This window comes from Schistocerca americana, chromosome 7 (genome assembly GCF_021461395.2).
Source record: "Schistocerca americana isolate TAMUIC-IGC-003095 chromosome 7, iqSchAmer2.1, whole genome shotgun sequence".
NCBI classification, from domain to species: domain Eukaryota; kingdom Metazoa; phylum Arthropoda; class Insecta; order Orthoptera; family Acrididae; genus Schistocerca; species Schistocerca americana.
Window position 1 is genome coordinate 487,509,016 of NC_060125.1, and position 22,946 is coordinate 487,531,961.

At 42.6% G+C, this 22,946-nt stretch overlaps 1 protein-coding gene across 1 annotated transcript in view; it reads right to left on the bottom strand.

Moving 5' to 3' along the window:
• Nucleotides 1-22,946, bottom strand: part of LOC124623033 (A disintegrin and metalloproteinase with thrombospondin motifs 7-like) — a 449,137-nt gene that overhangs the window by 143,576 nt on the left and 282,615 nt on the right. The gene's annotated exons all lie outside the window — the stretch shown is intronic.

The window sequence follows — 22,946 nt, forward strand, 5'->3', positions numbered from 1 at the left end:
GCGTTCTTGGCACAGTATTGGAACTGGGTGCAGAGTTAAGGTCATCTCCTATCTCAAGAGCCTTGATGGGGCTGTTGTGATCATAGACTTTTCTAGAGTAATTGTCGCTCGCGTTGGCGAGGCCAACTCAACAATTACATCAAGGCCACACAAAGAAAGAATCTGTCAAAAATCAGTACAACTAAAGTCAGATCATAGATTCTGACAACTGATGAAATTACGACTAGAATGACAGCAATGACGTCGGTTACATTTATATTAAGCAAGTATATAAACTTAATATTCAGCAGTCACCGGCGCTGTAAATCATGAAGTGCATCTACAAGCATTCTGTACTGTTTCATGCCTGTTGCTTGTTCCCTACCAACACACTACTTTCAGAACTTCTGCAACTTTCTTTACTCGTCTTCCCATCTGTTTCTTGGCCAGAGATATTTTTATTGTAATCTGGGCAATGAGAACTAGCTTAGCAAGTTGGGTCTCTAGCATACGGATCACGTGACCAGCTCATCGGAGTTGTCTCTTCTTTGGATATTGTAAATAGTGGGGCTGTTTCATGATCTCACCATCTTCGTTATTCTTTCTTGCCCTCCACTTATCTTCGTCTCTAATCGGGCCCAGTTTCTTCTCGTTGCCTTTCTTTCAAATGTTAGAAGCTTTGGGGTTTCTCTTTTAGTTAGTGTCCAGTTTCCAGAACCATAGAGGACAATGGGGGGTGTAATGACATTACAGGTCTCCATTTTTGCAGAATGTGATATGGCTTTAGACTTGAATGTGTCTCTGAGGGCATATAGACACCTGGAGCCAGCAGAAATTATTTCGTTTACATCTATGTGTATTTTGGCTACAGCAATTGTACGAACTCCCCAAGTACTTCAACTGATCAAAATACTTGAACTTGTCTCCATCAACTGTGAAGTGCTCTTGTGCATATTTAGTCCCGCCTGCTTGCATTACAGCAACAGAGAGAATGCAGTGGAGGCTGATTGTAGATGCAGCACTGTGGTGTTCAAGGCCGGTGACCGCTGGATGAATAAGTATAAACTTAATATGCAATTCTCTCGCAGTAAATTAAGTGAAAAATTCTGAAGTATTAATGGGTTTTGGAAGGACAGCACTATCAAACAGTGGTGTTGGAATAATGGGCTCTGAGCACTATGGGACTTAAGTTCTGAGGTCATCAGTCCCCTAGAACTTAGAACTACTTAAATCTAGCTAACCTAAGGATATCACACCCATCCATGCCCCAGGCAGGATTCGAACCTGCAACCGTAGCGGTCGCACGGTTCCAGACTGTAGCGCCTAGAACCGCTCGGTCACTCCGGTCGGCTTGTTGGAATAATTATTTGACTATCATAGATAACTTTTATTGAAAATCACAATATGGCATTGGCCGTTAGGAAACGCAGTTACCGTTCAAATTTTGTTCGTGGCCAATGCGGTCACGGAGGGAGAGGTGTATCTACCTATCTTCGCATTGGCGCCATATAAAGAGGCAACCCTAGTGCTAAAAATATCCTCGCCTTCGCCGGCCGCTGTGACCGAGCGGTTCTAAGCGCTTTAGTCCGGAACCGCGCTGCTGCTGCTGCTGTCGCAGGTTCGAATCCTGCCTCGGGCATGGATGTGTGTGATGTCCTTAGGTTAGTTAGGTTTAAGTAGTTCTAAGTCTAGGGGACTGATGACCACAGATGTTAAGTCCCATAGTGCTTAAAGCCATATGAACCATTTTGTCCTCGCCTCCTCCATAAAGACGTAACAGGGGCAGATCAGTGCAACTTCCATGCAGAGTGTGGCAACGTGGACTATGGAGGCACACTACTGAGGTTAGAAAGCGGCTGGAGCCACCGCGCTCCCAGTCGTTCGTCGTCTCTTATTCGTTTCTCGTGCGTTCACCGTGTTTTACTTCTTCTTTGTTAACGCGAACATTGTCTGCCGACATGCTAGATAATAGTATTCCCTGATATATATTACCTAGGAGTCGGACTTCGAGAGTCCAGCGTCGCTATTAATTCCATCGCATCATGAGCGTATGGCATTGACGGGCGCCAGAGATGAGGCCACGTACGCCTGGAATTGAAGCTACGACCTGCCGCCTACCTACGTGTTGCCGGTAAAACTGATAAGTGCTGCGGTCTGTGCTGCCCATGCAATGAATCTCCAGAACTCTCGTGGCTAGATAATAAATTCTATTCTCTCCCTGCATACTTTTCCCCAGACAGTCTTTTTTGTTTCCTACAAAAGCATCATATTACTTTGGTCTGGGGCTGGAGTAAGCGTACTTCTGTGTCTCTTTAGACTTCTTCAGTTTGAATACTTTCCCGTCTGTAATATGGCTATTTCCTCTAATAATCTGGCATTGTGAATTAGTAGCTCCCATAATGGACAGACTGACTCAATTTTCGTTTGTGTTCAAGTACATATCTAAATTACGTTAACATTCTACTAACTGTTTATAGCAGTCCCACCTGTTCCAGTATATTCATACAGCTAGTTTCAGCATAAAAACCTGCATTACGACAAGAAATCCGACTCTGCCACACTCACGGTGACAGGAGAAATAATCTGGAGGTAAGAAATTGCTTATCTGAGAGTAGAGAAGCAAGCGACAGTTGGGGAAAGATAAAGTCCAAGATTTACAGACCTAAACCTGTTACATCTCTATGGTCGAGGGAGGACATTTTTAGCCCGAGGGTTGCCCTCTCCAATGCGACGACAGGTACCTAAACATCTTCCTCTGCGAGCAAATGGGCCATGATCAAAATTTGTACAGAAACTTTTCCTAATGGCCAATGCCAATTGGGATTTTCAATAAAAATTGATTTATGGTAATACTATAATTATTATTACACCATTGTCTGATATTCCCATGCTTCCACAACTCATGGGCAATTTCAGATTTTCGCACATAATTAATTCATGGAAGAAAGATGCATATCAAATGTATGTACTTATTAATATACATTTAATCTACTCGTGATTGCAATCATTCGATTCGTAATTTCGTTAACTGTTTTGAATATGTGGTCTGGGTTTAGCTGATTTTTTCTGTATGGACTGGATGTAATGGTTGACTTGGCGTCATCGATGTGAGAATAAATTGCTCTGGAGAACTCTTACGACCTGGAAGCGGCAGCTGTAGATCATAAACTTCTCAGTTTAGTGAAATGGGGGAGTATAGATATTACTCAGATTACGGAAATGCAGTCGCTTGCTCAAACATCAATTGCACAGATTTTTTGCATATCACTTTTTTAAAGAGAATAACGGGAGTTAGGTGGGCTGATAAGGTAAGGAACGAGGAGTTTCTCCGCAGAATCAGCGAGGAAAGGAATTTATTGAAAACATTGCCAAAAGAAGGGGAAAAGATGGTAGGACAACTGTTAAGATATCAGGAATTAACTTCCATGGTACTAGAGGGAGCGGTAGAGGGTACAGTAGAGGACGACAGATATGGGGAACATCAAAATAATTCAGGATGTAAGTTGCAATTGCTATTCTGAGATGAAAATGTTGGCAGACGAGAGGAGTTCGTGGGGAAGCCGCATAAAAAAAGGGGTGGGTTAGTGAGGTAAGACTAATATCTAAAAACAAGGGGCTACTGAGGATAGTAGATTTATAGTTAAGGCACTAATTAATCAACTTTAATTGTTTTTAGGTACATATTTTTTAGAGTTTGAACTCGTTTGAACTTCAGTTACAGCTCCTGTACACCTTTATAGCATGAATGAAATCCTTCTGGCTCCTACGTGAAAAATATGGTAACCTCCTCCTTTACATTGCTGCCCATTAGTGCTAAAACTACATCGAGATCGATGATTCTAGTCACTATCTGATCATCCCCAACGAGGTAGGGTATGTCTGTAATCATGGATAGGGTTCTGGGTCATCTTTTCAAGGTAATTACGAAACAAAACTTTTGTAACTCTTTTGCAAGAGATCTTTTAAGTTGTAATTTTCCTAATTAATTCTGGAGTGGTTAAAATCTCCAACATTACTGTGGTCCTGATATAGAATCTAGCATACTTAAGGACGAGATTTTCTCTGAAGCTATATATTACTTCTGCAGATGAGCCTGGTGGTCGATAGAAGCATCCACCCAAAACACTTATCGCATTCGTGATGTTTATTACTGTTCAAAGCTTTTGCAAGCCGTCTTAATTTTGTAATCATTTGAAACTCGTGTACATTGCTATAAATAAGCTACCCTCCTTTCTAAGGAGACTATCTTTCTGAGAAACGCTTATTTTATCCCAAAGATCTCGCTGTCAACACAAATTAATTACTATAGAGCTCAGTTGCCTGTTGTGGAAGGGCCGATGAAATATTTTACTGTATTAAATGGTACTAAAAGACCACTTCAGGGGCATCGAAAATCTATATAAGAAGAGACTCTCCTCAAATTTCTACAAAAGTGTAACATCACGATACTCTAGAAGGAACGCTTGTAAATTTGTGTCTTGAGCAATAAACCAAAGAACAGGAGGAGAAAATGAAGATGTGTTACAAAAAGGTCCGTTTGGTTAAAAATCAAAGGAGAAAATAAGACCACTTTAAAGTTGAATTTATTATTAGTAAAAAAGATAAATAAAATTGTGTTAATGTCAGAAACACTGTATATCCTGAGATTGCCTCTGACAGTGTTAAGAGAAATATATTCAACATTGAACAGTTGGCTTGAAATATAGTGTCAGTTGAATATTGGGCAAAATCTGCAAAATACAGTTTAGAGTAAGCTAATGTTAAGAATATCAGTATACCATAGAACAGCTAAGGTAGAACAATTAAGTTCATCGTTCGACATTGTTGTTTTTACCCTTATTTCAGAGAAGTATTGAAATAAAATTCTAAAATGAGACTATACATTTAGAGTGTAACATTGTAGAGAACTGGAAGGGAAGGTATGGGTAGCCAGAGAAGTAGATACTGGAGATGTAATTCTAGGAAAGAGGATTAAAAATTCTAGTGGACGAATAAAGTAAGAAACAGAAAGGTACTAGAAAGACAAAGTGTGCTGAAGTGTACAGGGAACACGTAGGAGAAAGGGTGAAGGATCAAGATACTGGGAATGTTCTGCGATGTACAGGCACACTTAAACTGACAGAAAGAATATGTGAAGCAGAACTGTAGGTACTGTATGTTAGGATAAAAAGATTAGCATAAGACAAAATGACATGGAAGCAGATCAGACTAATGGAAACAGAGATGTCTAAACACAACACACAAAGTGCTTGAAAATACGTTTTCCCATTTTTTGTCATTGTTATTTTTGAACTGTAGGAGCGCAAGAATGTTACATATAAGTAGCAACTAATGTCATGTGTACTATTTTATGTGATAATGACGCCAGAAGTCGTCGTTACATTGGTGCGAATGCCCTGTAGTAGCGCAGCAAGGACACGGCACACTAGACACGTTTCCTGAGCAAGTCGATTTATCCAGAATGACATTTTTACTCTGCAGCGGAGTGTCTGCTGATTTGAAACTTCCTGGCAGATTAAAACTGTGTGCCGGACCGAGACTCGAACTCAGGACCTTTGCCTTTCGGGGGCAAGCGCTCTACCAACTTTTTTTATCTCATTGTGTTCTATATTGTTCGTTGAATTCGTTCGGGGCGGACGTCCGATGACACCCGTTCAGGTTCTTTGTTAATCCGTTCACTCAGTTGTTTTTTTTAGATACAGGTTAGCTTACTCTCTGCCCGAACACGCTGAGCTACGGTGCCAGCTGCCAACTGATCTGTCCAAGCACGACTCACGACGCGCCCACACAATTTTACTTCCGCCAATACCTCGTCTCTTGCGTCCCAAACTTTACAGAAGTTCTTCTGCGAAATCTGCAGGACTAGTGCTACTGGAAGAAAGTAGTGCTAATCCTGCAGGTTCGCAGGAGAACTTCTGTGAAGTTTTGAAGGTACGAGACGAGGTACTTGCACTGGAAGAAGTACAATTGTGAGGATGGGGCGTGAGTCGTGCTTGGGTAGCTCAGCCACTTGCCCGCGAAAGGCAAAGGTCTTGAGTTCGAGTCGCGGTTCAGCACACAGTTTTAAACTACCAGGAAGTTTCAGTTCGATGTATGATAATGCCGGTTTTCGATAGACGTCAAGATACTGACCCAGAAAATAAATAATTCAGAAATTCTCACGGTACCCATAGGCTTCAATATCCGTGTGATACTCATTCTACACACTGTTTATATATTTTTATAGTTGTTCAAGACCATCTGCAGTAACGAACAGTTGAGTGATACAACATCTGGTGGAAGTCCATGACAAAAATAAAGAAAAGAAAGCAACATTGTATCCTTCATCTATCGCTAGAATTTCTTGTTCCCCTCGCAATTCACGCCTCATATGAATGTATTGCGGCCTCTGGTTTCCACGGCCACTGCTACTGCTCGTAAATAGAGAAGATCGTTGCTTATGATCAAAGCTACGGCGTTTTCTGCAGCCAGTAGTGTCCATTACGAGCAGCCGAGGTTAGCCTGTTGTTTACAGAAGTGACCAAGGCAGCATTGTATTTTCAGTGTTGCTTTGCCAGCCTTGATGCATCGTAGTCTATCATTTGCGGCTAGCTTATAGACACGAAGGGTACTGGAACCGCAGCTAGCGCGAGGCGCTAGGCGGAATCCACTTATTTAGCTGTCACCTCAAGGTGAATGTGCTAGAAGCAGACATTACTCATATCCTAGTCACGCTTCGCTGCTTCAGGTAGCGGGAACGTGTGAGAGAAACGCTGAGTCACGCTTATCGACGCATAAGGCAGTCACCTTTGCGGATAGGCTAGAATTTCACGCCTTCTGCGCCTTGACTTCTCCTGTGGAAATGTTATTTTCCGCTCTTTGCACAGGCACTTAATTATCCTGACTCCTCCGTGGGGCCGACTGTATCTGGAGAATAGTATTTCATATATCTAAGCTAAATATGGAATAACGAGAGACGACAGCCTCGTCCGATTTATAAGCAATCGGAGCTGTGCAGCCACCCGTCTGTGTGTTTTGGCGGATTTCCACAGTTGCTTAGGTTTCGGGATAGTGCGTCCTATGCAACAGAAACACTGCCTGAGTCTCGGCAGAAGTAGATGCATCGCGCTGTGGCTGCGTGGTTCGAGGTGCCATGTACGGATTGCGCGGCCCCTCCTGCCGGAGGTTCGAGTCCTCCCTCGGGCTTGGGTGTGTGTGTTGTTCTTAGCATAAGTTCGGTTAAGTAATGTGTAAGTCTAAGGACCGATGACCTCAGCAGTTTAGTCCCCTGCGAATTCAGACATACATTTTGAAGTAGATGCAATTTCAAGTGTGCTCCGGAAGAGTGTGTTAGCGTCTTTGTTGTTCATATTGTGTATTAATGACATGGCATTTAATGTTAACAGTAATCGCAGAGTTTTACAGATCATGCTGTTATCTATAATACGGCGCTATTTGTACATAGCTGCACGAACGTCCAGTCAGATATTGATAAGATTTTGTAGGTAGGCTGTTTAGGTTTTTATGTTGGTAACGCCACGTAGCGCTCTGTATTAAAATGATTGACTGTGCTGTGTGCAATCTGTGGCTGGTTTGCATTGTTGGAATTTTTGCTATTGTAGTGTTGGGCAGTTGGATGTGAACAGAGCGTAACGTTGCGCAGTTGGAGGTGAGTCGCCAGCAGTGGTGGATTTGGGGAGAGAGATGGTGGAGTTTTGAGAGCGGATGATCTGGACGTGTGTCCATCAGAAAGAGTAAATTTGTAAGACTGGATATATATATATATATTGTGACTTTTGAACAGAATTAAGGGAAAAATACATTGTTTGTTCTCTATCAAAATCTTTCATTTGCTAAGTATGCCTATCAGTAGTTAGTGCCTTCAGTAGTTAGAATCTTTTATTTAGCTGGCAGTATTGGCGCTCGCTGTAGTGCAGTAGTTCGAGTAACGAAGATTTTTGTGAGGTAAGTGATTCATGAAAGGTATAGGTTATTGTTAGTCAGGGCCATTCTTTTGTATGGATTATTGAAAGTCATATTGCGTTACGCTAAAAGAAAAAACATTGTGTGTCAGTTTAGTGTTGATCAGAATAAGTAAAGAGAGAAATGTTTGAGTACGTTCAGTTCTGCTCAGCTGTTTGAAAATCAAATAACGTAAGAGGTTTATCAGCACAGTAATTCATTAATTTTTCTAAGGGGAGGTTTCAGTTTCAAAATGGTGGAAATATTGGCAACTTGTTTTAAATGGTAAGAAACGTAAACCTGTGCACTTGGAAAAACGCAGAAATGTAATATCCTTCGACTACAACTTAAATCAGTCACTAACGGAATCAGTCGACTCGTAAAAAAATTTGGGTGTAACAGTTTGTACGAATGTAAAATGGAGTGATTAGATAGGCTTAATCATATTCGTAAGACACATGATAGACTTCCGTCCATTGTCTGGATTTAGGAAGATGAAGTTAATCTATAAAGGAGATTGCTTGCAATTGACCTTGTGCGTCCCATCTTAGAAGCCCCATCTGAAGTCAAAGATGTAAGGGACTGCCAACCATCCTGTTGCTCTCTACGGCACGGAATGTTGGCCAGCTCCAAAAGAGGCAGAATGACGACCGGGGGTCATGGAGACTCGAGTGGATCGCATTTCGAACTACACTGTCAGAAGACGTTTCGGGGTGCATCGATCGAGAAGAAAGTGTGAGATGGTTTGGAGATGTTCTGCGCGCAGAGGGCGACATCATTGCAAAGGCAGTATACACAGCGAAAGTCACGGGAAAGAGACCCATGGGACGACCAAGTCTGTGACGAGCCGACACTCTGCACAACGACTGGAGGGCTGCAAATCTTCATTCAGACATGGCTCACAATGGAGACAGCGAGTTCACTTATCGGATCCTGGCATCTGGAGGGACAAATGCAAAAGAGAAAGAAGTGTGGAATCCATCTCAAATATCACTGACAGCGGACAGTGAATGTATACATAGAAGGACGGCAGGAATGGTCACAGATTTTTAAGACTCTCGGGATGTCACGGAAATGTTGAAAACCTGAGTTGACAGATACCTGAAGATAGAAGCCAATCATCTGGAGAATCCTACTTACGTAGTTTTAACAAGCAGAATTAAGTGAAGAATATAGAGGTAGCCTTCATCCTCTACGAATCGCTCCAGTAGGAATCGTACAGACAAGAGAGGCATTTCAGTAGTTATCCATCTCGCTTACCACACGCGGCGGAACTAGGAAGAATGCGTAACATGTTGTACCATGCGAAGCGACCTCTACTATACGCCTCACAGGAGTTTGAAGAATATGTGTGTTGCAGTAGATGTAGATGTAAGAAATATGTCGAAAACAGCGAAGCACGATGACGTTTCAGTTTAAAAGTGACAGGTGCGCGAGCATTATTCTGGATGCGGGCCACCACGAAATTTGCTCCTGCGTTTAGGGATAAACAATGAAGAGGAATTTTTCAGAGCGCACTTGTGCTAAAGCGAGCAGCAAAACAGTGACAGTGATTTAACGATCGTAATTATCGACATTGATTTCTGTGCTAATACAGAGGTTGAACAACCATATGGAAGCACAGCGAGAAATGCATGCTTGAACATAGCTGCAGGTACTAGTCATGCTGGCTGGTGGTGTTGTTTCGTTTGACCACGAGTGGAGGCTGTGCCTTGTCCTCAATACGCTGTAAGTGACAGTCGTGGCCAGAAAAGTTTTCTGCACAGTTGTGAGTGCATTATATCGCCATTACGTGAATTGGAACGTATGGTGGGTGCTTCCGACAAGGAGGTAGTCGAAGTGTTTCAAGAGGCATCGCATCGAAGATCCATACTGGATACAGTGAGAGCGGAAAAACACCATCCGCTAAGCAACAAGGCGAACGAAAGTGCATGTTGACTGATCGTCACGATAGGACATCGAAGAGGACTATGACGAAAAATAAGAGGACAATAGCTGAAAAAGTCATTGCAGAACTGTACATCGCACTCTTGACACCTGTCGGCACCAAAAGTACACGAACGTCATAAGCAGGGAACTGTAGGGCAAGGCGGAATGCTCGAACCAGGAAAGTGTGGTACCGATGCCATAACATTTGGACTATGGACAGGATATCATTTGGTCTCATGGGTCTTGTTTCACACGTTTCCAGCTTCTTGCCGAGTTCATGTTCCAAGAGTGAAACACGGCGGGGGTTCGGCGATGGTTTGGGCAGCCATATCGTTGGATGCCATGGGTCGCATTACTGCCAAGGACTGTGTGATATTTTTGGCTGATCAGGTCCATCCCACGGCACAATCTTTGATCCCCAGTGGTGGTGCTGTGTTCCAAGACAACAGTCGAGGACTGGTTTTGTGAGCACGAGAATGAATTGTCGCATTTCCCTTGGCCACAACGATGACCAGATGTCAGTATTATTGAGACTTTGTGGTCTGTTTTGAAGAGAAGTGTGTGTGATCGCTGTCCACCTCCATCATCGCTACCTGGACTTGCCGCTATTTTGCAGGGAGAATGGTAAATAATTCCCTTGAAAAACATACAGGAATTGTACTCATCCATCCCGAGACGAGTGGAAGCTTTTATGAATACCAACAGTTCTCCTACATCATACTAGGCAGGGTAATGTATTTTTGGTATTCCCGCATTTTTTTCACCCTCTGTATCTGTGTGCAGAGGCAGCCATATACATACTTTTGTTCAGGCCAAGGGCGCCCGCAGAAATATACCCAATGGATGGCAGTATTCTGAAGGATTAGTTTTCATATACCAAATTCGATCAACGTGAAGACGTACTATTCGCAAAGAACTAAGTACTCTAATCTTCTTGTATCCTGAGCAACTGATAGCTACCTGCTAATATATTTCTGAAAGTAAATTTCTTCGATAAAACAAAGATAAGAGTCTTTAGTTAGTAAAACTTTTTACATTATTCATGTTATTGTGGATGTCAAATCTCTTTAGTCAGTGATTTGAAATTACAATCTTATGCGATTAGATCAAGCGATCTAACCACTTAGAAAATAAAGTTACAAATACTCGCAAAATATTTTCTATTCACCTATAAATAGTGTCAGGTTACCACTGAAAAGTAAAGATCGGCACTAAAACATGAGTTAGAACGACATAAAAAAATCTTGCTGGATATAAAAAGAAACACCCGTCGAAGTGGACTAATAATGAATAACAGGTAGTAAAACTTCAAACCATATAAAATTCTTTGGCTGCTTACAAAACTTTAAATCGGATGATCATTTAATGGATTTATTGGATTAGTTTCATGTCTCCTATTCTTTAATGTTTACTAGCGTAATTATAACTGAATAAAGTGTTCTCTGAATGCTATAGTTTTCCGCTGTTTGCGTATAGTGGGACCCGGGACCAGAGTTAAAATAAATGAATGTGGTGAAGCTACCCGAACCGTCCTCAAATTAGCCAATAAAACTTACTTAACAGCCTCTGACCTTACTAAGACTTTCCTGTCTCCCCGATTTGACACGTTGTGCTGCCTTGCCAAGTGGATTGCGGAAACCGTAACAATATTATTACATGTTTCACTACGTGGCACTCCATATTATTCAAGATGATGTCAACTTCTGTAGTGGACATCTTTTTCGACATTTAAATTTTATATTTTTCAAGCTCAGAAAATTGTTTCCTGTCTTTCCAGCAGTTGTATTTGTGTTTATACGTAGTAAGAACCTTTCATACTTCCCAACCACAGCGAGTAGAGAGTTTGTAACAATATATTTACGAGGCATTACAGACGAGGATGAAGCTGTCCGTAGGGAAGCAGGAAGCGAAAGTTTGTGTGGACGTATGTGACAGGAAATGGGTATGGGCTGCGTTTCTTTTTTTCGTGTTTATATGCACAGTGTAGCCATATGAATCAATTAACAATGAAACTGCTTTAAAATCATTGTAAACTTTAAACCCTTTCCCTTTGCTAGCTCCTTCCTCATACCTGCGTGTTACTGACGATACTTGGTGGCAGAAGTACTAGATAGCAATTTCTGAACGACGTGGTGCCAAAACCTGCAAGTAAGTGTTGGCGTCGGTTGGACAGTTTACATATGACTTACGAGCGTTGCCTGTTGGCTGGGACAAAAATGCATGTGAGTAATGGTAGCGAAATCGAAGAAGACATCGTGTAAGTTCGTACGTCGCCTAACGTCCGCTTGCAAAGTAAAGTACAGTCCAAGACGCCTCGAGAAGAAAGGCGCAAGAGAAATGTGCTGGGAATTACGACAGACACTGTGCGAGAATATGTCCGAGTGGTTCTTTTCTGCTGATCGATAAGAACTGTACGAGGGAAATTTGGGGGACACTATTTCGGCACTGTTTTTGTGAAGGTTTTCGTCAGCCATGACAACAAGACAGCGTCGACGATGCCTCCACGTCGATGAAGTTGCATAATTTCTCGTGAAAACCTGACAGATAAGCTAACCTGGAATACACCGATTGCTAAAGCCCTCGGGAGTGCTAAATCGGCGGTTTAGTAGAATCACGGCCAACTACACGACCCAGTCACATTAATGTGACCACCGCCTAAGTTCAGGGTCAACATGCAATAACTACTCACAGACGGCAGGGGAAGAACTAGCAGAGGAGTGTATGTAAAGGGGGTCGGTCGGGGAGGGGAGGGGGGGGCAGGGACGGAGAAATAGTGCAGTCTTTGACGTAATACGGAAACTGAGCGATTTATCTGAAGTCCAAAAGGGCATTGTCATTGGCTTTCGGGAGAAGCGTGAGCGCATTTCCGAAACGGCTCGTTTGTAAACTGTTCCTTTACAGCTGTCGTTAAGGTAGACTGTCCATGGCAAAATGGCGCTATCCAAAAAAGGCGCCGAGGCAGTTGTGGTGCACCGAGGGTCATAGATGACAGGGGTGAAAAACGGTTGCGGAGATGTGCACGGGTGAACAGACGTGCAACTGTTGATCATCTGACCGTCCAGACGAACCAACGGGCTACCAACAGTGTCTCCTCAACGACTGTTCAGCGAACATTGCTCAGTATGGGCCTTCATAGTAGGCGCCTGGTTCGTGCATCCATGCTGACTGTTGTCCATCGGCGACGAAGAGGGGAATTTACAGGCCAGTACTGCAACTGGAAATCCACCGGGTGGCGACAGATGCCTTTTCAGACGGAACACGTTTTACGATTCATCTGTGAGATGGCCATTGGCGTGTGCATCGTGAAACGTCTGAAAGCAAACACCTTGATACAATCGTCTTCAGGGTCCAGGCCGGAGCGTTGTAGTCCGCAGAATGTTTTCGTCACATTCCCTGGGTGGTCTCGTCATTCTGAAAGGCACAATGGATCAACAAGAGTACGAATCTATCCTTGGGGAACATACCTACTTCTACCCGCAGTTTGTTTTTCATCGGCACTATGGCATCTACGAGCAGGACAATGCAACGTGTCATACAGCTCGCAGTATAGATCCATGATTCGAAGAGCATCAGGATGAATTTACCATACTCCCCTGGCCACCAGACTCCCCGGTTTTTAACAGAATTGAGAATCCGTGGGACCACCTCGATCGAGCTGCACGATCGTGGATCCTCAACCGGAAAACCCAGCGCAGCTGGCCACGGTTGGTGTCGACATGGCTCCACATCTCTGTCAGTCTTACGCGTTTCGCAGCGGCCAGCGCTGCAAATGTTTGTTATTCAGGCTTCTGACAGGTGGTCACGTTAGTGTGACTGCACAGTGCATTTACAGATACGTTTAAGAGTTCTGTAATGAGTTGTAATAATGTACCCTAGATTCCAAAAACGCAGTAACTGCTCACTACTTGTCTCCCATTGTGGACGCCAATGTCTCAGACTGCCCATTGCATATAAGGTAATGTAAAAAGTAACACAAAGTAACGGTAAGACAGCCCAAAAACTATCAGGAAGAAGCGTCAGTACTTTTAGATGACAATCAATAATTTAGAGATTCAGGATAAATTTATGCAAACCGTGTCATCACAACAATGACAGTCCGTACTATATTTTAGTGAACGGCAAACTCATCATTTTGCAATGGGCTTCTACGTCCCATAGACGAATAGGTGGTAAGAGGCGTAGCACAAGTTCGGAGAGAACAAAGACGTGCAAGGAACCTGACGATGTCCTTGTTAAAGGAACCATCCCCCACTAACCTTGACCAAGTTAGGGAAATCACAAAAAAATTAAATCTAGGTGATCCCACGAGCATCTGAGCTCCGCTTCTCCTGAATGCGAGGACAGGGTGTTAATTGCAGCGTCAAATCGTTCGTTTACTTGTCAAGCCAGAATCACTGCCAGGAGACATGTTTTTGGAGTTGTTGCTTTTATTTTATATGTTTTTTATTTTGATTTTTGGCCTGAAGCCTATACAGCCTCAGCATTTTGGAGTTTTACACAGTAACGTTTATTAATCAAATAATTTTATAATTAGTTTTAAAACTACGACATTATTTTGATGCACGAGAGTAGTTGCCAATGGTTTATGACATCGGAACAGCATTAATATTTTTTTTAACTTATGGGACTTAACTCCTAAGGTCATCAGTCCCTAAGCTTACACACTACTTAACCGAAATTGTCCTAAGGACAAACACACACACCCATGCCCGAGGGAGGACTCGAACCTCCGCCAGGATCAGCCGCACAGTCCATGACCTCTGTGCCTTAGACCGCTCGGCTAATCCCGCGCGGCCAATAGCATTAAATCAACTTGCTGGTTTGCATACAGTTTACACTGAGAAAATAAATGACTGATGTCCTCTACTGTTCTTCCGTCACATTCACAGTAATGGTTGTCTCGAATGTGTATTCAGTAAAATTGACTATGGAGTGATCCATTATATAATCTCATGCGAATTATGAACTTACAGTTTTTTTATTCGCCTTAATTGTGTGGAACCAGCGTTTCTAAGGAATGTGTGGTTGTATTTGACCATAATATTTCCCTATGATGCGTATTGATAACTGGTATTGTTATTCTGAATGAAGTCTTATTCTTCTATATAGAGTAGTCTTCATGTGCTGCCACACCAAAGAAGGGTTTTCGCTTAAGTCATCAAAGTTCAAGAACGGAAGCCTCAAAAATTTTGTTTTCATTGTATCTGATGTCATATTTAATTGGGAAACTCGTTAGCCACCAGCGTAATGCATCGACCACGTACTGTAACTAACAGATTTGCTGCAAGTCTTGCACATACGTCCATAGCCCGTCGTATTTGGTTAACTGATGTTGTGAACCACCATAGGGCCTTATTAATAGCGATTAGAAATTACATATAACAGCACACCAACAATGAAATGGCCACTTCTATATTACAATGCTGGTGGCAACAGTAGAGGCGTTGCACGGTACTGAGCGGATACTTCACTCAGCAGACTTGTGTTGTGTCCTGTGACATTCGCAGCCACACAGATAACTTCAAGAAACTCTTCCAACTCGAAAAAGATGGTTGCACAAACAAACTTGTCAAAAATAAGTACTTTACACCGAAGTGCTTAACGTATGATCGTTATATTTGTGCCGTACGTAAACAGTAAGAACATAGTGAAAAGACCAGTACTGTATCGCTTTTGAATTTACGACCTGCGGTCAGTATCAAAACAGTGTACAGCTTGTCTGTGCTCTTCCAGAACGACTACCTTAGAGGATGTACTGGTACAGTCCGATGTATACATCACCACGCGAAAGTGTTGCATAAATGTCACAATAAATCTGTTCTTGAGCAGTAAATATACATCCATTTTTCGCTTCTGCAGAAAAGTCATGAACTCAAACTGGAATACGTGTGACGAATACAGCTTGCACAGTGGTTATCCAGCCATACTTTCCAGCCTTGGCGCTGCGCTGTCAATGTCGAGTGCACTTTCACTCCGAGTTCGTGTGGCGAATTTGCACATGCTTTCTTTTGTACCTGAAAATTTAGCTTCGCTTGTGATTGGAAACTATCAAGACGGGTAGAGTATCAGTGTATGCTCTGAAATAACTAGTGACGAAATCACTGAGCCATATCAGTCACCAGCCAGTCTACAAAGAAACGAACCAGGATGTTTTATATATTATAGCATCACTATGAGCATGCCATTTAAATCACTGCAACCTGACGGAAACACACATCACTATAAAAATATGAGTCGGCTCACATGGAAGTAAAAGTGTCTAAGTTGACGCATTGGTAGCAGGTCGACTCTTTTTATGATCCTCTTGCTCTTCTCGACTATTTAGGGTAGCTTAGGATAATGCATCTCGCTTATGTTTCTCCTTAAATATCAGAGGATAATCACATCTCTCAAATGTACACAGCGACAGAAATATTACGGAAAAATCACATTTAATGGACCACATGTGTCTCTACAACGCTAGTTAACATTCTAAAGACTGATATTTGGGTCCCAATTTGCCTTAGTTGGGTTACGTGGAAAAATGGGAAACGCATGCGTCTCACTATAATCGAACCGTTCTCAAATTCGGATGACCCATAGCTTCGAAACAACATCTTCTAGCAGGTGTGCTTTTCAAAAAATGACCTGTTCGCCGTCCCGTACAAAACAACACAAAAAGCGTCGTCGCAGTTGTTTGCACACACACTGTATAGTGGAGAACGCCTCTCCCCTCCCCCTGCCTTCCTTAAATATTTCATTTCATTTACAGTACAATTAAAAATGAAGTTACATGATAGCACTCCCGAATGGGGTTTTAACTCTATGACTAATGTTTGTTTCTTTCTGCTAACCTAGGTATTCGGGCTACCTTGGGTTTTTAGCTGTGATTACATATTTTCTAAAGGCTGTCGAGAAACCTTGAGTAGCGAAGTGCGATTAGGCTACGATTGTCATGTTTCCCAGAGAAACTTTTCGCAAAGAGAGGCGGATACCGTGCTAAATATTGAGAGGAAACAGACAGCATAGCGTAAGGTCCATTCAGTTAGCCAATGTTAACTCGGGAGAATGGGTTCAATTGCTCTACGACGAGTTAAAATTTTTTAAAATTCTCCGCTTAAAAATAAAAAGAAGCTGAATCTCCAATGTATTTCAGAATGAAATTTGTGTGATTGAAGGATGGTTATTGTCAATCACATTGGGCAAATGAATATGGGTTGCTCTAGTATGCTTTGGTATAATCTGAAGAAACGAATTTTCTGACAAGAAGAGACACTCAGCAGTTCGACCAGGGAGCACGGAGGTGGATGGTCCCTACAACACAATGCTCGCATTAAAACTCACACGAAAGAGGAGTTGACAGGGAGCTGTGTGATATTGTTAGAGAGGGCTTTTTGATCAAGTGGTCTCTGCGAGGTAGAAAGAGAGAATACGTCGTTACCTCATGGTGCATTTGTACCCTTGTTGTCATTGCTTATAGTTGTGGAATGCATGAGTTTCTAAATGGCTTCTACTTCAGCTCTCTCCCTACTGAAGTACCACCTCTGCAAAGGCCGCAAAACACAGAGGTGTCAGAACAGGGACCTAACCTACACCAAACGTCAAGTTTCTCCAAATCTGCTCTGAAACTGTTCACTCTCTATTGTAGACTGGAATCTATCCTATGTTTTAATTTTCTGTTCGTCTATATCCTTTTGTAGAGCCGTGTGTATGGCGACGGTTGTCGGTTGTTAGAGGGGTTTGTTGGTTTCCTCGGGCAGACTTCAGGTGTCATTGTTGGATGTGAGGTCCACCAGTTATGCAAAACACCGTTTTTCTTAGTACCCAAACATGTTTCGGCACCACTGTGCCATCATCAGTGGGTTTTCGTTTTTATTTATTCTTTACATTTGGAGTGCATGAATTTTCTGGATCACTTTCGTGTTAATTACTACAGGTAGCTTGTCATGTTTTCGTGTGACTAGCACTTCCATTCTCCGCATCATGCTGAGATGTGATGTACACGTAACTAAAACAAGTATTTTACACAAATAACGTAGTAAAACACTTTTCACATGTTTTGGTACCGAGAAAAACGGTGTTTTGCATAACTGGCGGACCTCACATCCAACAATTTCAACTGCAAACACGGCCAATACAAGGAGCTGCAAATCAAAAGATAGATATTCAGGTGTCATATTCACATCTACCTTAATCAGATTAGAGAACCACGAGCACTGAATCACATTTGTTTTTTGGTTATCTGTGCACCTTTCTCCATTAATGGAGGTATCTGAGACTTGGTACTCGAGGAAGCTGTAGTTAACATTTATATATACTTGGCTTTTACTTTTACTGGTGGTGTTGGGTACACATGTGACTTTACTGCAACTCTGTCACCACAACTGCATTTGCATGCACAGTAACTGAAGCCAGCATCAGTTGGAAAAATCGTGTTAATATATCTTTTTTTTGAAACATAGTTTCCTACTCCAGCGCTGAAAACATTCTCATGTCACTTGGGAAAAATGTAAGTTTCAGAACGAGTTTCCTTTACTCTTGTGAGATTAATTTCTCTCAGATTCTGTCTATAGAACGAACACTTTCCACAACATGGCTGTGCGTTCACGTCACGAACGCTTGAGAGGATGAATATTGGGTTGCTTCTTCGTGTGCAGGTAGACTCTATTTTCCACATGTTTCACGCTTCTCGCAGGCCATAGTAGTCTACGAGTATCCATAAATCCGGAACTTGAAACATAGGATTGACTTAGTGACACACGGTCTTGCTTTAAAGCGAATAAATACTGTTATTACATGTTCAGGTGCAGTTGATGAACTGAAGACTAATATGTCTGTGGCTGTTTCTCTATCCCGCTCTTCGTATTTTTTATGTATATCTCATTATATCCTTCACTCGTTTTTAGTTCCCATTCGCCAATATGGAGCAAGTGACTGAATGAACAATATCACTGCTGGAATTAAGTACAATGTGTAATTTTCCACTAAGTCGTCATTTTACTGTTTTGATTTGTTCAGATTGACGCGATGTAGATGTTTCTTTCAAAACTATCCCTTTCTTCAAGCGTTTGGCAGGACTGAGGGTATGTGCTACGAAAATAAGGAAGCAAGATTAGGCCTGAATGTACCGTCGATGACGACGTTATTAGAGAAGGAACAGAACTTTTGTTTGTGGAAGAAAGTCGGCTGCACCAGAATACGAGTCAAGTGTCTTACCACCTTGCTCGTACCTGCCATCTGCAAACTTTAACGTACATAAAATGTTGACAACCTTTCAAGCAACCGTCCCCCCCCCCCCCCTCTTGCTTCATGACAAAGAAAACGTTCTTAGAGACGTGGCGTTGCTATTATGAAGCGGAATTTTCTTTTGATCTTACTACAGTTATGGTCTATGTGAAGCCATGTTTGTGAGTGGAAGTGATTGCTCCTGGACAGTAAACCGATACTAGCGGTAGTGTCTTTATTTGATAGAAAATCATGTGTATCCAGAAGCGGCTGTGGGAATAAGACACTGCTCCTCCAGAGGCGTGTACACCTGAGAAAGTCTAATAGAGCCAGGATGCAACAGGTGTCCAGAGGTTGTACGCTGTTAGTCTCAGCTCACCCTGAGGATGACGTTAGGTGTTACGGAAGTTTTTGCAATCCTTACGACCCAGATGGTTACGCCAAGAACCTAAATATCACATTTATCTTCCTGCACCTTGGTTAAAAACTAAGCATAGTACAAAAAACAATTTTAACCGCCGTCAGTTAGTCAGTCGGTGGTCAGTTAAATCCATGGGGCACCACTAACAGCTGTACACACAACCTAATAAATGTACACTGTGCAAACCACTTTACGGTGTATAGCGGAGAATACTTTCGGTACTACTCTCTTTTCTCCTCTTTGTTGTTCCATTCACGAATTGCACAAGGGAAGAACAATTGTAGGTAAAGCTCCGTGTGACAATTAGTTTCTCTGATTTTCTTGTCGTCATGATTTCGCGAGATGTACGTGGGAGGAATTAATATGTTGTTCGAATCTTCTTGAAACACACGATCTCATAATTTCAACAGTAATCCCCTATTCAGTCACTCGTTGACCACGATGGCACCGAAACAGAGGACGACCGAAGAAAGGCAGAAATACTGAATTCAGTGTTCCGAAACTGTTTCACTGCGGAAAATCGTAACACGGTCCCTGACTTCAGCCGTCGCACGGACGCCAAAATGGAAAATATTGAAATAAACGATATCGGAATTGAAAAACAACTGCTATCACTTAGTAGCGGAAAAGCATCCGGACCAGACGAGATACCCTTAAGATTCTACAGTGATTATGCTAAAGAACTTGCCCCCTTTCTATCAGCAATTTATCGTAGATCGCTGGAAGAACGTAAAGTACCTAGCGACTGGAAGAAAGCGCAGGTCGTTCCCATTTTCAAGAAGGGTCATAAATCAGATGCGAATAATTATAGGCCTATTTCGCTTACGTCAATCTGTTGTAGAATAATGGAACATGTTTTGTGTTCTCGTATTATGACGTTCTTAGATAATACAAATCTCCTTCATCATAACCAACATGGATTCCGCAAACAGAGATCATGTGAAACTCAGCTCGCCCTATTTGCCCAAGAAATTCACAGTGCCGTAGACACTGGCGAGCAGATTGATGCCGTATTCCTGGACTTCAGGAAGGCATTTGATACGGTTCCGCACTTACGTTTAGTGAAAAAAATACGAGCTTACGGAATATCGGACCAAGTTTGTGATTGGATTCAAGATTTCCTAGAAGAAAGAACACAACATGTCATTCTTAACGGTTCAAAATCTGCAGATGTAGAGGTAATTTCGGGAGTACCGCAGGGAAGCGTGATAGGACCTTTATTGTTTACAATATACATAAATGACTTAGTTGACAACATCGGTAGCTCCGTGAGGCTATTTGCAGATGACACGGTTGTCTACAAGAAAGTAGCAACATCAGAAGACTCGTACGTACTCCAGGAGGACCTGCAGAGGATTAATGCATGGTGCGACAGCTGGCAGCTTTCCCTAAACGTAGATAAATGTAATATAATGCGCATACATAGGGGCAGAAATCCATTCCAGTACGATTATGCCATAGGTGGTAAATCGTTGGAAGCGGTAACGACCGTAAAATACTTAGGAGTTACTATCCGGAGCGATCTGAAGTGGAATGATCACATAAAACAAATAGTGGGAAAAGCAGGCGCCAGGTTGAGATTCATAGGAAGAATTCTAAGAAAATGTGACTCATCGACGAAAGAAGTAGCTTACAAAACGCTTGTTCGTCCGATTCTTGAGTATTGCTCATCAGTATGGGACCCTTACCAGGTTGGATTAATAGAAGAGATAGACATGATCCAGCGAAAAGCAGCGCGATTCGTCATGGGGACATTTAGTCAGCGCGAGAGCGTTACGGAGATGCTGAACAAGCTCCAGTGGCGGACACTTCAAGAAAGGCGTTACGCAATACGGAGAGGTTTATTATCGAAATTACGAGAGAGCACATTCCGGGAAGAGATGGGCAACATATTACTACCGCCCACATATATCTCGCGTAATGATCACAACGAAAAGATCCGAGAAATTAGAGCAAATACGGAGACTTACAAGCAGTCGTTCTTCCCACGCACAATTCGTGAATGGAACAGGGAAGGGGGGATCAGATAGTGGTACAATAAGTACCCTCCGCCACACACCGTAAGGTGGCTCGCGGAGTATAGATGTAGATGTAGATGTAGATGTACCTATCTGTGGTGCTCAATGCTTCTCTTTTAGGTCTGCCACTAGAGTTCGGGGAGGAACCCCACTCTGCTTTCGCGCCGAGAAAACAACCCGTGATAAACACACCGCTCTGCCTGGGTTCTTCTCTATGTATTGGTTCAAATGGCTCTGAGCACTATGGGACTTAACATCTGAGGTTAATGTCCCCTAGACGTAGAACTGCTTAAACCTAACTAACCTAAGGACGTCACACACATCCACGCCCGAGGCAGGATTCGAACCTGCGACCGTAGCAGCAGCGCGGTTCCGAACTGAGCGCCTAGAACCGCACGGTCACAGAGGCCGGCTCTATGTAGTCTATTAATCATATTTGGTAAGGGTTGCAGACTGACAAACAGTGTTCAAGAGTAGGTTGAACGAATGTTCTGTAAGCCATTTCTTTTGTGAATGAATTATATTTCCTTAACATTTTCCCGATAATTAACAGCCTGTCGTCTGCTTTTCCGATTATTTGTTTTATGTGGAGATTCCACTTTAGATTTCTCCCGATGCCTACACCTCGGTATTTTAAGTTAGTTACAATGGACAGTGTTAGTTCGTTAAGGTTTCTATTGATTTGTTGCCAATAATGTGAGCAAACAGCAGTGAACCTCTTTGTCTCTTTACATTACATTTATTTAAATGGTGGCTGGTGACCTTGGGCAGCTTTCGGAAGGAAAGAATAAAGGAAGGACAGAAGATTAAGTTTAACGTCCCATCGACATCGAGGTCATTAGAGAGGGAGCACAAGCTCGGATTGTGTCAAGGATAGGGAAGGAAACCGTCCGTGCACTTTCAAAGAACCATCCCTGCACTTGCCTGGCGCGATTTAGGGAATCTGGTTGGACGGACAAGGGTCTGAACCGTCGTCCTCCCGAATGCGAGTACAGAGTGCCAACCACTGCGCCACCTAGTTCGGTGGTAGCTTTCGACAGTAGTTGCAGTTAACTTCTAGCAGCAATCCAAGTGCACCATTTCAAGACTTTGAAATTTCAAGGATGAGAATTTTGAGCAGTCTTTGGGGGACTTAGGCATTTTCACGCTGTTTCCGAGTGTTGCATGATTGCACGACTGAGACTTCATCGTCAACTATGGCCGACAGTAAAGCAACATCAATGGATTTGGCAATACGTGTAGCGACATCCATCACGTTGGAAGTACATCGCCATTCTGTCATGCAGTGAAACATCTTGTAGTAACATCGGTAGAATATTACGTAGGAAATCAGCATACATTGCACCATTTAGATTGCCATCGATAAAATGGGGGCCAATTATCCTTCCTCTCATAATGCCGCACCATACATTAACGTGCCAAGGTCGCTGATGTTCCACGTGGAGCCATCGTGG